The sequence below is a fragment of the Festucalex cinctus genome, chromosome 13 (assembly GCF_051991245.1).
Source record: "Festucalex cinctus isolate MCC-2025b chromosome 13, RoL_Fcin_1.0, whole genome shotgun sequence".
NCBI classification, from domain to species: Eukaryota; Metazoa; Chordata; class Actinopteri; order Syngnathiformes; family Syngnathidae; genus Festucalex; species Festucalex cinctus.
This window is the reverse complement of record NC_135423.1, coordinates 25,041,470-25,054,812: the sequence shown is the minus strand read 5'-3', so window position 1 is coordinate 25,054,812 and position 13,343 is coordinate 25,041,470. Positions and strand designations below refer to the sequence as shown.

The 13,343-nt window shown below is 39.6% G+C and overlaps 1 protein-coding gene across 2 annotated transcripts in view; it reads left to right on the top strand.

The window, feature by feature from the left end:
* Nucleotides 1-13,343, top strand: part of poldip2 (polymerase (DNA-directed), delta interacting protein 2) — a 46,413-nt gene that overhangs the window by 25,636 nt on the left and 7,434 nt on the right. The window lies entirely within an intron of this gene.

Genomic DNA, 13,343 nt, shown 5'->3' with positions numbered 1-13,343 from the left:
TTGCTTTTAATGTCCATAGAGGCTATCAAAAATAAATAAAAATATATATATGTTTGGATAAGTCTGATGCCAGTGAACATTTTGAGTGGTGGAAACTAAAAGAATATTCATAAATGACTTCGTTATCACACTTAGAATGAGTTTACATTTTTTGTACAAAATACCGTATGTGGGGTATTTTTTTTTCATGCCTCAAGGGCTAGGTGGCGCTGCATATATAACTGAATGTTGTCATAGAGATAACTTCAGGCCTTGACGATAAACATACATGTCAAGTTTGGGATTTTTTGGAGCATGTACCGGGGAGTTATCAAGCATATCCTTTTTCATTGTGAAACACAAATTTTGATGCCCCGCCCTCATCATATAGTATTTCGAAAAGTCAAAATTTTTCCCCCTGTCGTTGGCTCAGGTCTTGACATGGTCCAGGCCAAGTCTTAACTCAGTCGGATGAAACGTGTAGGAGAAGTGGGCAAAAGTCTGCCCCCTGTGAATGTGCAAAAATCGTCAAAAATGGGACATTCAAAAATTCGTAGCTCACTTCCTGTTCATTTTAGCATATGGGTACAAGAGACTTTTTTGTAGGTCTTGGGCTCCCTCATACACCTAAAAATATTCGGCGTTCTTGCTTAAACGTACAACCGGGGCTGCTTCGTTAAAAATTTCGAGGGGGCGCTATTGAGCCATTTTTGTAAAAATAGCACAATCAACAATAAAATATTGCTCATTTTACCAGGCCAGATGTGTGTGCCAAGTTTCAGGAGTTTCTGTGCATGTTTAGACCCTCAAAACTGGCGTTGTTTTCTTGGCGAACAGCGCTTAGCCACGCCTACAGCAATTCGCGAAAACTCACAAACTTCGTGTTGTGACATCATGAAGGCCGAAACCCTCCTCTGAGCAAATATGAGGTAGGTCCAGTTAACGTGTTTGGAGAAAAACGTAGAAGAAAATTCGGAAGAAAAAAAATTGCCACTAGGTGGCGCTATCAGTTAGATGAAATGTAAGTTAGTAGATGTCTTTAGAGCTGGACTCTCATCAAATGTGTGAAATTTTGAGAAGATAGGATCATCTCGGTCAAGTTAATGCAGCTTTTATTTTCACGAAAAATCTTCAGACTTTGCGTCACCGTAGCGGCCACGCCCTTTGGCAAAAAGTTACAATATTCGGTGTGGGGCATGATCAACATCTTAAGGCTTTTCTGACCAATTTTCAACTGGATCCCTTCAACGAGCTCAGCACAGTAGCTAAAAACGTAAAGTATGACATTTATTGTAACCACTAGGTGGCGCTATATGTATATCTGAATTTTGTCATATAGATGTTTTCAGGCCGTGACTATTACGTTGCCTGAGAAGTTTGAGATTTTTTGGAGCTTGTACATGGGAGTTATTCAGCATTTGCTCTTTCTGGAAAAATGAAATTTTAAAGGCAATATTTGATGCCCCGCCCCCGTCATATAGTATTTCGAAAAGGCAAGACTTTTTGCCCAACTGTTCTCTTAGGTCTTGAGATGATAAATGCCAAGTTTGAAGTCAATGGGATGAAAAATGTTTGCATAGGGGGAAAAAGCATGACCACAGTGAATGTGCCAAAATAGGCCAACGTTGGACATTAAAAAATTCATAGCTCACTTCCTGTACATTTTAACTACATGGTCCCAATGGACTTTTTTGTGGGTCTCGGGGTGCTACACGTGCCTGCCAATTTTCGTTGCTCTAGCTCAAACGTGCCGGGCTTGGTTTTTATTTTTCTATGCTAGGGGGCGCTATAGAGTCGCGTTGCTATAACGACTTCATAATATCAAATTTTTCGCCGGACCTGAGGAGTGTGCAAAGTTCGGTGAGTTTTCGTGAATATTTAGGTACCCAAAATCGCGATTGTTTGCGGAGAATAAAGAAGAAGAATAATAATAACTAGAGCTGCGAGCAGCTATAAAGGGCCCTCGCAGCCCGGGCCACGTTGGGGTCCTTGCACGTTGGGCTACTGGCATATTGGAAGCAAAATTTCTTTGAAAATGGCATAATAAACGTTTACATGTAGAATATTTTTTTTTGCCAGTGTGTGTCAAGCTCAACGGGTTTTGGTGGTTGTTAAGACCTGCAAAAATCAGCGTCCTTTTTTATTTTTAGGCAATGAGTTGCCCTGATTGGTATTTTTTGTAAAAGTGTATATACACATCATCGCTCGTTGTACTCATTGCACAATGTTACTTTTATTGTCCAAAGGGGCAATCAAAAATGAATAAAACAAAATGGAAACGTACATACGTTTGGATCGGTGTGAAGCCAGTGAACAATTTGAGTGGTGGAAACTAAAAGAATATTCATAAATGACTTAGTTATCACACTTAGAATGAGTGTACATTTTTTGTACAAAACACCGTATGTGGGTTTTTATATATATATATATATATATATATATATATATATATATATATATATATATATATATATATATATATATATATAAATGCCTCAAGGGCTAGGTGGCGCTGTATTTATAACTGAATGTTGTCATAGAGATACCTTCAGGCCTTGATTATAAGCATACATGTCAAGTGTGGGATTTTTTTTGGAGCATGTACCGTGGAGTTATTAAGCATATCCTTCATTCACGATGTTGCTTTTAATGTCCATAAAGGCTATCAAAAATAAATAAAAATATATATATGTTTGGATAAGTCTGATGCCAGTGAACATTTTGAGTGGTGGAAACTAAAAGAATATTCATAAATGACTTAGTTATCACACTTAGAATGAGTTTACATTTTTTGTACAAAATACCGTATGTGGGGTATTTTTTTTTTATGCCTCAAGGGCTAGGTGGCGCTGCATATATAACTGAATGTTGTCATAGAGATAACTTCAGGCCTTGACGATAAACATACATGTCAAGTTTGGGATTTTTTGGAGCATGTACCGGGGAGTTATCAAGCATATCCTTTTTCATTGCGAAACACAAATTTTGATGCCCCGCCCTCATCATATAGTATTTTGAAAAGTCAAAATTTTTCCCCCTGTCGTTGGCTCAGGTCTTGACATGGTCCAGGCCAAGTCTTAACTCAGTCGGATGAAACGTGTAGGAGAAGTGGGCAAAAGTCTGCCCCCTGTGAATGTGCAAAAATCGTCAAAAATGGGACATTCAAAAATTCGTAGCTCACTTCCTGTTCATTTTAGCATATGGGTACAAGAGACTTTTTTGTAGGTCTTGGGCTCCCTCATACACCTAAAAATATTCGTCGTTCTTGCTTAAACGTACAACTGGGGCTGTTTCGTTAAAGATTTCTAGGGGGCGCTATTGAGTCATTTTTGTAAAAATAGCACAATCGGCGATAAAAAATTGCTCATTTTGCCAGGCCAGCTGTGTGTGCCAAGTTTCGTGTGTTTCTGTGCCAGTTTAGGCCCTCAAAATTGGCGTTGTTTTCTTGGCGAACAGCGCTTAGCCACGCCCACAGCGACTCGCGAAAACTCACAAACTTCGTGTTGTGACATCATGAAGGCCGAAACCCTCATCTGAGCAAATATGAGGTAGGTCCAGTTAACGTGTTTGGAGAAAAACGTAGAAGAAAATTCGTAAGAAAAAAAATTGCCACTAGGTGGCGCTATCAGTTAGATGAAATGTAAGTTAGTAGATGTCTTTAGAGCTGGACTCTCATCAATTGTGTACAATTTTGAGAAGATAGCATCATCTCGGTCAAGTTAATGCAGCTTTTGTTGTCACGAGAAATCTTCAGACTTTGCGGCACCGTAGCGGCCACGCTCTTTGGCTTTTCTGACCAATTTTCAACTGGATCCCTTCAACGAGCTCAGCACAGTAGCTAAAAACGTAAAGTCTGACAATTATTGTTACCACTAGGTGGCGCTACATGGATAACTGAATTTTATCATATAGATGTTTTCAGGCCGTGACTATTAAGTTGCCTGATAAGTTTGAGATTTTTTGGAGCTTGAACATGGGAGTTATTAAGCATTTGCTCTTTCTGGACAAATGAAATTTTAAAGGCAATATTTGATGCCCCGCCCCCGTCATATAGTATTTCGAAAAGGCAAGATTTTTTCCCCAGTTGTTCTCTCAGGTCTTGAGATGATAAATGCCAAGTTTGAAGTCAATTGGATGAAAAATGTTTGCAAAGGGGGAAAAAGCATGACCACAGTGAATGTGCCAAAATAGGCCAAAATTGGACATTAAAAAATTCATAGCTCACTTCCTGTACATTTTAGCTACATGGTCCCAATAGACTTTTTTGTGCGTCTCGGGGTGCTACACGTGCCTGCCAATTTTCGTTGCTCTAGCTCAAACATGCCGGGCTTGGTTTTTATTTTTCTATGCTAGGGGGCGCTATAGAGTCGCGTTGTTATGACGACTTCATAATATCAAATTTTTCGCCGGGCCTGAGGAGTGTGCAAAGTTTGGTGAGTTTTCGTAAATGTTTAGGTACCCAAAATCGTGATCGTTTACGGAGAAAAAGAATAATAATAATAATAATAATAATAATAATCCGATCGAAAAACAATAGGGACCTCGCAGCGGTAGCTGCTCGGGCCCTAATAATAATAATTTTTACAAAAACAATAGGGACCTCGCAGCGGTCGCTGCTCGGGCCCTAATAATAATAATAATAATAATAATAATAATAATAATTTTTACAAAAACAATAGGGACCTCGCAGCGGTCGCTGCTCGGGCCCTAACAACATACCTCAAGCTTCCACTTCCACTTTTCCCCCCAACAAACTCCATTTTTTGTAGCTTCCAAACGACTGGTTTCAATGATTCGCAGTAATGTAGTGTCCTACTCGGGACGTTTTTGTGACAGTTGACATATTTCCCACCTTTTAACGAAAACGCTCGCCGAAAATCAAGCTCCCTGCATTCATTTGTTATGGGATGTTTGCCCTCTGGGAAGCGCAGCGGAGCTAAGCAGTGACGTCAGCTGGAATTGTCTATACTGTAGCAGTTTTAAACATAAGCAAAGCATTATATGCATCAGAAAGAAAGGTCTTTGCTAACAAATTTTCATTGTTGTGTTAAATGAAAATTTGGAGGTATCAGTACTAAAAAAAGTGTAGTTGAACATCCCTACTTCGTTGTCTGATGAGCTGATCATGAATCAGCTGTGTTAAAGAATGTAAATATCCAAAACCAGCAGGACTCCGGCCCTCGAGGACTCCGGCCTCCAGCCTGCTTTAGACTGTTTTATGACACCCCAGTCAGAGTTCACTATAAAACTAAGGATACAACAAAGAATGATATACAATGAATATTTAAAGTGGCATGATTTAAGTTTCTGAGTTTTTACAGATTTGTCAACCCTTCTGGCAAAAAGCGGAATGGAAGCCAGCGATGTGCACGTGCCCAGAGTGCCGAGACATTAGTTAGTCTGTGTGCGGTAGTTTTATTCTGCATTATCGACACTATTGCATTTTTGTGACGAGGTCTTACCTTTTTGGCAAAAAGAAAGCTAGCTGTGGCTCCCGTTTCATTCTCTTCGGTCATTCCACCTGTTGAACGCTGCTTCAATATCGATCAGTGTCCTCCCACGACGCTTGTCCGACTTCAGTTTTGCCCTTTTTGTCACATTAGACAGGTGTTATCCTTTCCTGCTTGGTCTCCTGACCGTGGTCGGGGGACACAGGGGAGATTTTTCTCTCCAAGGCTGGAGGTACCTCATGGGAATACTCCCGTTGCATGTTGCCAAAGTTTTGGCCCGATGGTTGAACAAAAGGAGCCACGGGAGACGGAGGGTCGCACTGCAGTTTTGGTTTATTATTTTTTGACACACTTTTACATCCCCTGTCGCGTACAGTTGACTTTTTCCAACACATCCACCTTCCCTCCTCCCCAATGGGCACTCAGCTATCCACGTCTCACACAATCTTCAGTCACAACAAGCAAATCTTTACACTCACACATGCAACACAGGACTTTTTTTTTTGTCTTGCGTGGAGTCTTGACGTCACATTCAGGCAGAAACCTTAAGTTTTGTACACGAAACCCTCATCATTAGTTCACTCTACAGGAAACTAGGAGCAACAGCCATTGTGCCACAATAGTGCCTTCTGTCCATTATACAATTTTAAAAACATATGTCGGTGAAAAATATGGTTCTTTTACCACTAAAAACTGAATCATGCACCTTTTAAATACAATATACTGTTTTGTTTTAAAAACATTGCCAGTGCTAATGCTAAAGTCAATATAAAATCCCATTGACATGCTAACATGAAATTAGCATCGACTTCAGGTGTATGTTATTCCTTCAAATAATGAATATTCACACACAAATACTGTAGTAACATACATACAGGTAGGTAATATAACAATACAGTGTATTTTTCCCAATCTGTGAAAAACAAGTATTGCTTGATGAAAGAAAGCTCTTTGTTCATTGAAAAGCATTGGACTTTTTGCATCATTGTGATTTTGTTTTGTGAGGATTATTTTGATTTCAAAACATGATGAAATGTTGTTTGACTACTATAACAATCTGTCTTCTTTGTATGTTAGTCACAGGCAAAAGAAATACAAAACATAATTTATTTTCACCTTGTAAAGGAAGCATTTGCATTGCATTGTACTGTGGAACTATCAGAACTGCCCGGATGTTCGGAATTGTCAGTAGAGCTCAATCGTCACTCATCATTGATAGAAAATTACAGACACATTTGTGAGAGTGTGGTAACAATTTCTAAAATATGTCAACAGAATTTGAAATGAGTTGAGTTGAGTTGAGCTGAGTTCTTTCAGTGGATCATCCTTTTAAACCTATGTTATGTGCCAGACAGGGAAGCTCTGTGAGATAACGCATCGTCATTGTTATGGTTTGCATCCAGTCCCATAATAGCTTTTCTATCTTGGTAGCCACAGGCCTACCATGCGTATTGCTGCCCTCATGTGACTTTTTGTCCTGCGACAGCCAGTTTTATTTTTGTTTGTTTGCTTTAGCTTTCTCAAGATAGTAATGTTAAAAGGAGCAGTGGTCTGTGCTTCTTCAAGCTGTTGCATGTTATGCTGTAACATGCAAAGCACAGTGACATAAATCAATGGGGAATGTGACCAATGGTTCGTGTGTTTCAGTCAGCGTTATATTAGCAAGCATGACAAGGAGCAGCAATCTTGGTAGAATTTTCTGAACTTTAAAAAAAAAAAAAGTACTGTAATTTCCAGTTCAAACGTCTCTCAACCCCCCCACAACAGATTAAGTCACAAGAAAACAATTGCTGACTAAAGCTGTCACGTTACCAGCTTTTTATATATGCCAATCACATGTATTAACTGCTAATTTTTCAATTAAAGATCTTCTCACGAACGATTGTTTTAATAATCAATCAGTCCGTCAATTTTTTTTTTATTAATTTATTAATCAGGGCGGCACGGTGGTTGAATGGTTAGCACGTCCGCCTCCCAGTTCTGAGGACTCCGGTTCGAGTCCAGGCTCCGGCCTTCCTGGGTGGAGATTGTATGTTCTCCCCGTGCCCGCGTGGGTCTTCTCCGGGTACTCCGGTCTCCTCCCACATTCCAAAGAAATGCATGGCAGGTTAATTGGGCGCTCAAAATTGTCCCTAGGTGTGCTTGTGTGCGTGGATGGTTCTTCGTCTCTGTGTGCTCTGCAATTGGCTGGCAACCAGTCCAGGGTGTCCCCCGCCTACTGCCCAGAGCCAGTTGAGATAGGCGCCAGCACCCCCCGCGACCCTTGTGAGGAATAAGCGGTCAAGAAAATGCATGGATGGATGGATGATTAATCAGATTTCAAATTGTATCCAAATTTCCTTCCCTTTATTATGCAAAAGGAATGACATTATCTCAAATTGACAGTGCAGAATATGCATGCACTAACATATTATGATTCAGTTACTGGTGCGTGTGGTGCGACCAATAGCAAAAAAAAAAGCCATGCTCTTCCAAGGCACAAAAAGAAAGAAGCAATGGTGAGAAACTGGCTTTCCAATGACATTGGAATTATTGGGTATTGGGTGTTAAAATTTGGGTGGAAAGACAATTATTTTGGGAACTTCATAGTTAACTCACGATTAATCACAAATTTTATGTTCTAAATGTACATTAAAATATTTTTCATACTCTTGTTCACATAAAAGTGGGAAAAAAATGTTAAACTAATAGAAATATGGCTGCATCTTTTAGTCATCTTTTCATATTAAGAGCTTTAACATGAAGTAACTTGTGAAATTCTGCACATTTTTAAAATGGTGAAATACAGTTTGACCCCAGTCTCCACAAATATTACTTTAGTTTGAATTGACCGAACACCCAATTTGAATCTCTTCCTGTGTGCTTTCCATTTTCATCTCTGTCTTCCGTTAAGAGTTTAGACTTCAAACTAGTTCATCCTGATTTATTGCTTGTGGCTGCTATGTAATAAAATCCATTTTGCTGCCATCGCTTCAAGATGTCAGTTTGACTCATCTCCGTACCCACCATGTCTATATTATTTGTAGGGTTAGGAACTTGGGGATCTTGCCACCTCATGAATTAATTCAGTTATGAACTTTTGTACAATGCAGAGGTCTGCAATTTGATCATCTCGCCGGTCTTGAATAATCTTATCTGCTTGTTTTTCTTATTGTGTGACTACTTACTACTTTGAAAACATACTGAGGCATATTTCCAGAGGCTGATTGTTTCTAATGCCGATGTCAGACTACACGAAAACAGCCCGATTTCAGCCCGACCGACGTGTCGCGGACAAACGGGGCATGTCGTAAAGGATTTTGGGTTGTCTTAACGTAGCGTCGCCCGTGTAATGTGACACGTTCAACGACTGGTCGCCTGTGGTCCAGGACGGTTCACGACCATCACGACGAAAGTAGAATTTTTGCTCGTCTTGACGCATAATGTGACATACCTACGTCGTCGTCTGTTTGGTTCCACATCATTGACCAATAGCGAGAGGGAGCGAAACGTCAATCACACACTGAACAGAACTTTATAGCTCTTTTTATTTATGTATACATTGGTTTATTTATTCATTTATGTATTTATTTATTTATCCCCTGGATATTTCATGGGATGGGGCCAGACAGGTGCATCTCGAGGGGAAAAAAAAAGAAAAAAAAGCACCCCGCTGCGGCTGCATGGAGCGCACACGCATCCGTGCAACCCGTCAGGCAACGGCGACATGAATAGAGGACCAAAATATATTGTGACTGTTGTTCTAATAATTTCAGAAATTTGGGCATATGAGATGGGCACATATTTAGTGAGGATCGATCACATTTTCATATCGTCGGGCCAGGCCGCCTTAACTGTCACCCGCTCTCACTTGAAATTTCCCCCCCTCGAAGTGAGTGGCCTACTATCCAATGCACCGTACTAAAACAAGTCAAATATGAATAAATGAAGCAGTAAAAAATACTCAAACAATATAATATTTCAGTGTTTGATAAAATAATAAAACAAGATGTCATCCCGCAAATTAATTAACAAAATCAGCTATAATTATCCCGCCGCATATAGACCTAAATGAATTAAAATACAGTGTTGGCTACTAAATCATATTTTAAACACTATTGAGGAGCAGGGAGCGCAAGCAATGCGCTCACATCACACTTGTCCCATGCGTGCTCCATTCACGCAAACACTCCCTGTCCGTGCCTTTTTTTTTTTTTTTTGTCCCACCTCCCCGACAAACAGTGGCCGACGCGTCTCTCTTGGCAAGACAACACACGATGATCGGCTGGTGTCTTGTCGCGTTCAGACGTGTAGTGTGACTACACGCCCCGTCCACGAGACGGAGCGAATTTGTCGGGTAATGTGACAGCGCAACTGTCGTGTAAGACAAAAAAATCGCGTAGTCTGACATTGGCATAACACACCCACTGTACTGTATTGATTTGATCTCATCTCTTTATCAATATTTTTCCTTTAAATACTACTTTTCTATCGTCCATTGTTATGAAACTAACCTGAACCCAACAGTCTGTAGTATTAAATTAATCCCCATTCGAGCTCTATTGTAAAGATTAGCTTTGTAGGGAGCAGAGAGGTATGCATGTTTGTGACCAGCTGGTGTTGTCTCTGTGGATCCGTACGCTTGAGTATGTTTTCTATGTGTTTGTGAAGGTGCAACATTGGAGATCTAATGGAATTTGTGACATCTAACAAGTCAAGGTGTTCTCCGCAATCCCGTCAGTTATGATTGAGATTATGACTAGCAGCAAAGGCTCAATGTAGAAGCGGGATTTAACCTCTCGTAGGGATCATGTAGATTGTTTCTATAAGAGGTTATCTTCTTGAATAAACAAAGATGAATAGTATGTAAGTCAACACTTCAGGGAAACAATGGAATGCAAAGAACACAATATAGCAGGAAAATATCTCGTACAAGAAGGTTGTTTTCACAAGGCTGACTGTTTCCATGACAACAGTGTTTTGGAGTGCGCAAGGATTTTAAATGTACGTAACTGGTGGACCACAGCAGTGCACTACTGTAGAGTTTTTGCTTTTGAACGAGACCCCTTTGCTTGCACTTAGTGTTTATTTACAAAGCAACATCGCCATCTACTGAAGAAACATATTTTCTCTACTCTTCACTCTTTTTTTTTTTAATTTTTTTTTTTAATTTATTTATTTATTTATTTTGGCTTGTGACCCCATAGTTTGCATATACTCAACTCTGACCCTGCAAACACTTGCATTGCCTTTATCGCTATCCAGTAGATGTAAAAATTCGACACACCCGTGCTCAAATGCCAGGTTTTTGTGATATACAGTGTTCCCTCGTTTTCCGCTGGGGTTAGGTTCCAAAAAATACCCGCAATAAATGAAATCCGCGAAGTAGTTAGCTTTATGTTTTACAACTCTTATAAATGTTTTAAGGCTCTAAAATCCCCGACCGCACAATTTATACTAGAGATAGACCGATATGCTTTTTTCAGGGCCGATACCGATTCCGATTATCGGTAGTCAAGGAGGCAGATAACCGATATTTGAAGCCGATATTCATTTGCAGTAAAAGTTAAAATGTTGGCACCAAATTTTTTAATAATGCAAACCCTAACCCTTCTTTACAATGGATTCTCACACTGCACTTTTCATTTTACATCCTTCTATCTGCAATAAGACGTTGGTGGCGGGGGGAGTTAAATGTGGGGGCCAATGTGACATTACCTTTTATAGCATTTGGGATACGAGTAGTTTTATTCTATAAATGTTATATTTTTATATTTTGAAGTAATAGGAGGAACCCTGTCATTCAAAATGTGCATCAGCTGTGGCATTACTTATTACTACAGCAAAAAAAAATAAAAAAAATTCCATGTGAAAAACTATTCATCCCTGAACACCATACAGTTCTTGTAGACCTTATTATAATTATTGTTATTGTTACCATATAGACAGTTTTGATAAGCTGAGGATCTTAAATCGAGAACAGCAATATCATGCTACTCCTCTCTACAAGAGAACTGTCAAAAGACACTTCATCATGTAGTTTAGTGCCACTTAGGATGCCCCAATCAACGCAGAAAAAGGTAGAGTAAAATAACTTGGTTATAATAATAGTAAGAATAACTTGGTTAAACAGACATTGTTGCGGTGGACCGCTGCCAGTTTCTGCTGTTTAATGTGTTTTACACTTATAGACACGTGTGTGTATATGGGCACACTATTCTCTCACTACTGTACTGTACTGTATCACTTAATGGCACAGATGTACTTGTCTAAATAATAACTGGGCTGCAACATTGCTAATTCACATTAACAAGCACTGTCTTAGCTGTCCACATGAATAGTTACTAACACACGAGAAAGTTATACAACACACCAAACATGAGCTCATTATTCAAAGTATGAGGCACGTAACGAAATTACATCACTGAACATTAATTGCAGCCGACTACGGCCGTAGATGTTACATATTAGTGGCATCCATTGAGAGCATAATGTCCCAACTCACAGCAGACATGACGTGAAAAGAGAGACAAAACAAGCAAATAAGCACACTATACTTTAGTGCACTTCTCTACTAATGCCAAACATACGGAAGAGAACACGTTCGTGTAGTTAAACGGTGTTTGAGACACTTAATTAGTTACGGAGCGGACTTTAACGAGGTGCACAACGAGCTGTCAATCAAATCGACGTCGAAGCTTAAGGCACACAATGGCAAACCAGTGCGACAAATAAACACAATATAAAGTAACTAAACGCTATTTAGTGTCACTGTGGCATCTCACTGCATAATAACCGCTATGCAACAAGTAGTGGACGTGACCACAGAATGCAATGTGTGCGTCACGAGAGGTAAATATAATGACATTACTCTACTCTTAACATGGAACTAGACAATATAATAATGACAACTGTTAATATTTGGAACCTTTCTAACAAACATTATTTACTTAATTAAGTGAAAATGTGTGTGATTCCCTCCCCGAGTAGTTCAAGTAGCGAATTAGCTACTGGGTGTTAGCCTACATGCTAAGCTGAACACACCACTGTTAGCTAGCGGGGATTCAATGCAAGGCAATGCAGCTCCATTCATATAGTGCATTTAATACACAACATAATTCAATGTGTTTAGCTTATCATGGTGAAACGATCGGCGGAGTCTCTTCTCTTTTAACTTACCTTCGAAGCATGTGTCTGTCGCGTTGTGTCCGTGGGTGCGTGTGTGACCGGCTACTGTGATACACGGCATACACTACTGATTGGTTCTGGCTCTTGCACGGCTAACCAATCAAATGCTGCTATGGGCGTTACATTGCTGGAGTTGGACTCCATAACAGACAGAGACGCTCTGGGCTGCATTCGAAGCGAAAAGACGGAGTTTTAAATGGATCGCTCATATCGGCCGTCAGATTAATAAAACAGACCGATACCGATATGTACCAATATGTCAAATATCGTTCCCGATTATCGGCCCGACCGATTATCGGTCTATCTCTAATTTATACACTTTTCTCATTGAGGCATTTTCATGTTCTCACATTTCTCTCTTGTTCAAACATTGACAATGTTCAAACCTTCATAAATTTTATAAAATGGGTATATTACTGTAAAAAAAAATATGCAAAATTGCACTTAAAAAAAAATCCGCGATACAGCGAGACCGCGAAAAGTGAACCGCGTTATAGCAAGGGAAGACTGTAATAAAGATTAATCATTTCTCCGAAATGGCGATTCGATCCGTATCACGATTCATAGGTCACGATTCGATTCGATACCGATTAATCCCGATATGAATTTACAAGTCGATTGTTGTGACTTTTTAGTCAAATTTAGAAAATACCATTCAGTAAACTTGTACATGCACACTGTAAGATTTGTATGAAAATGAAATTATTTATTGATCTGAAACTTCACTCAGTGGCCCACTGTATTGAA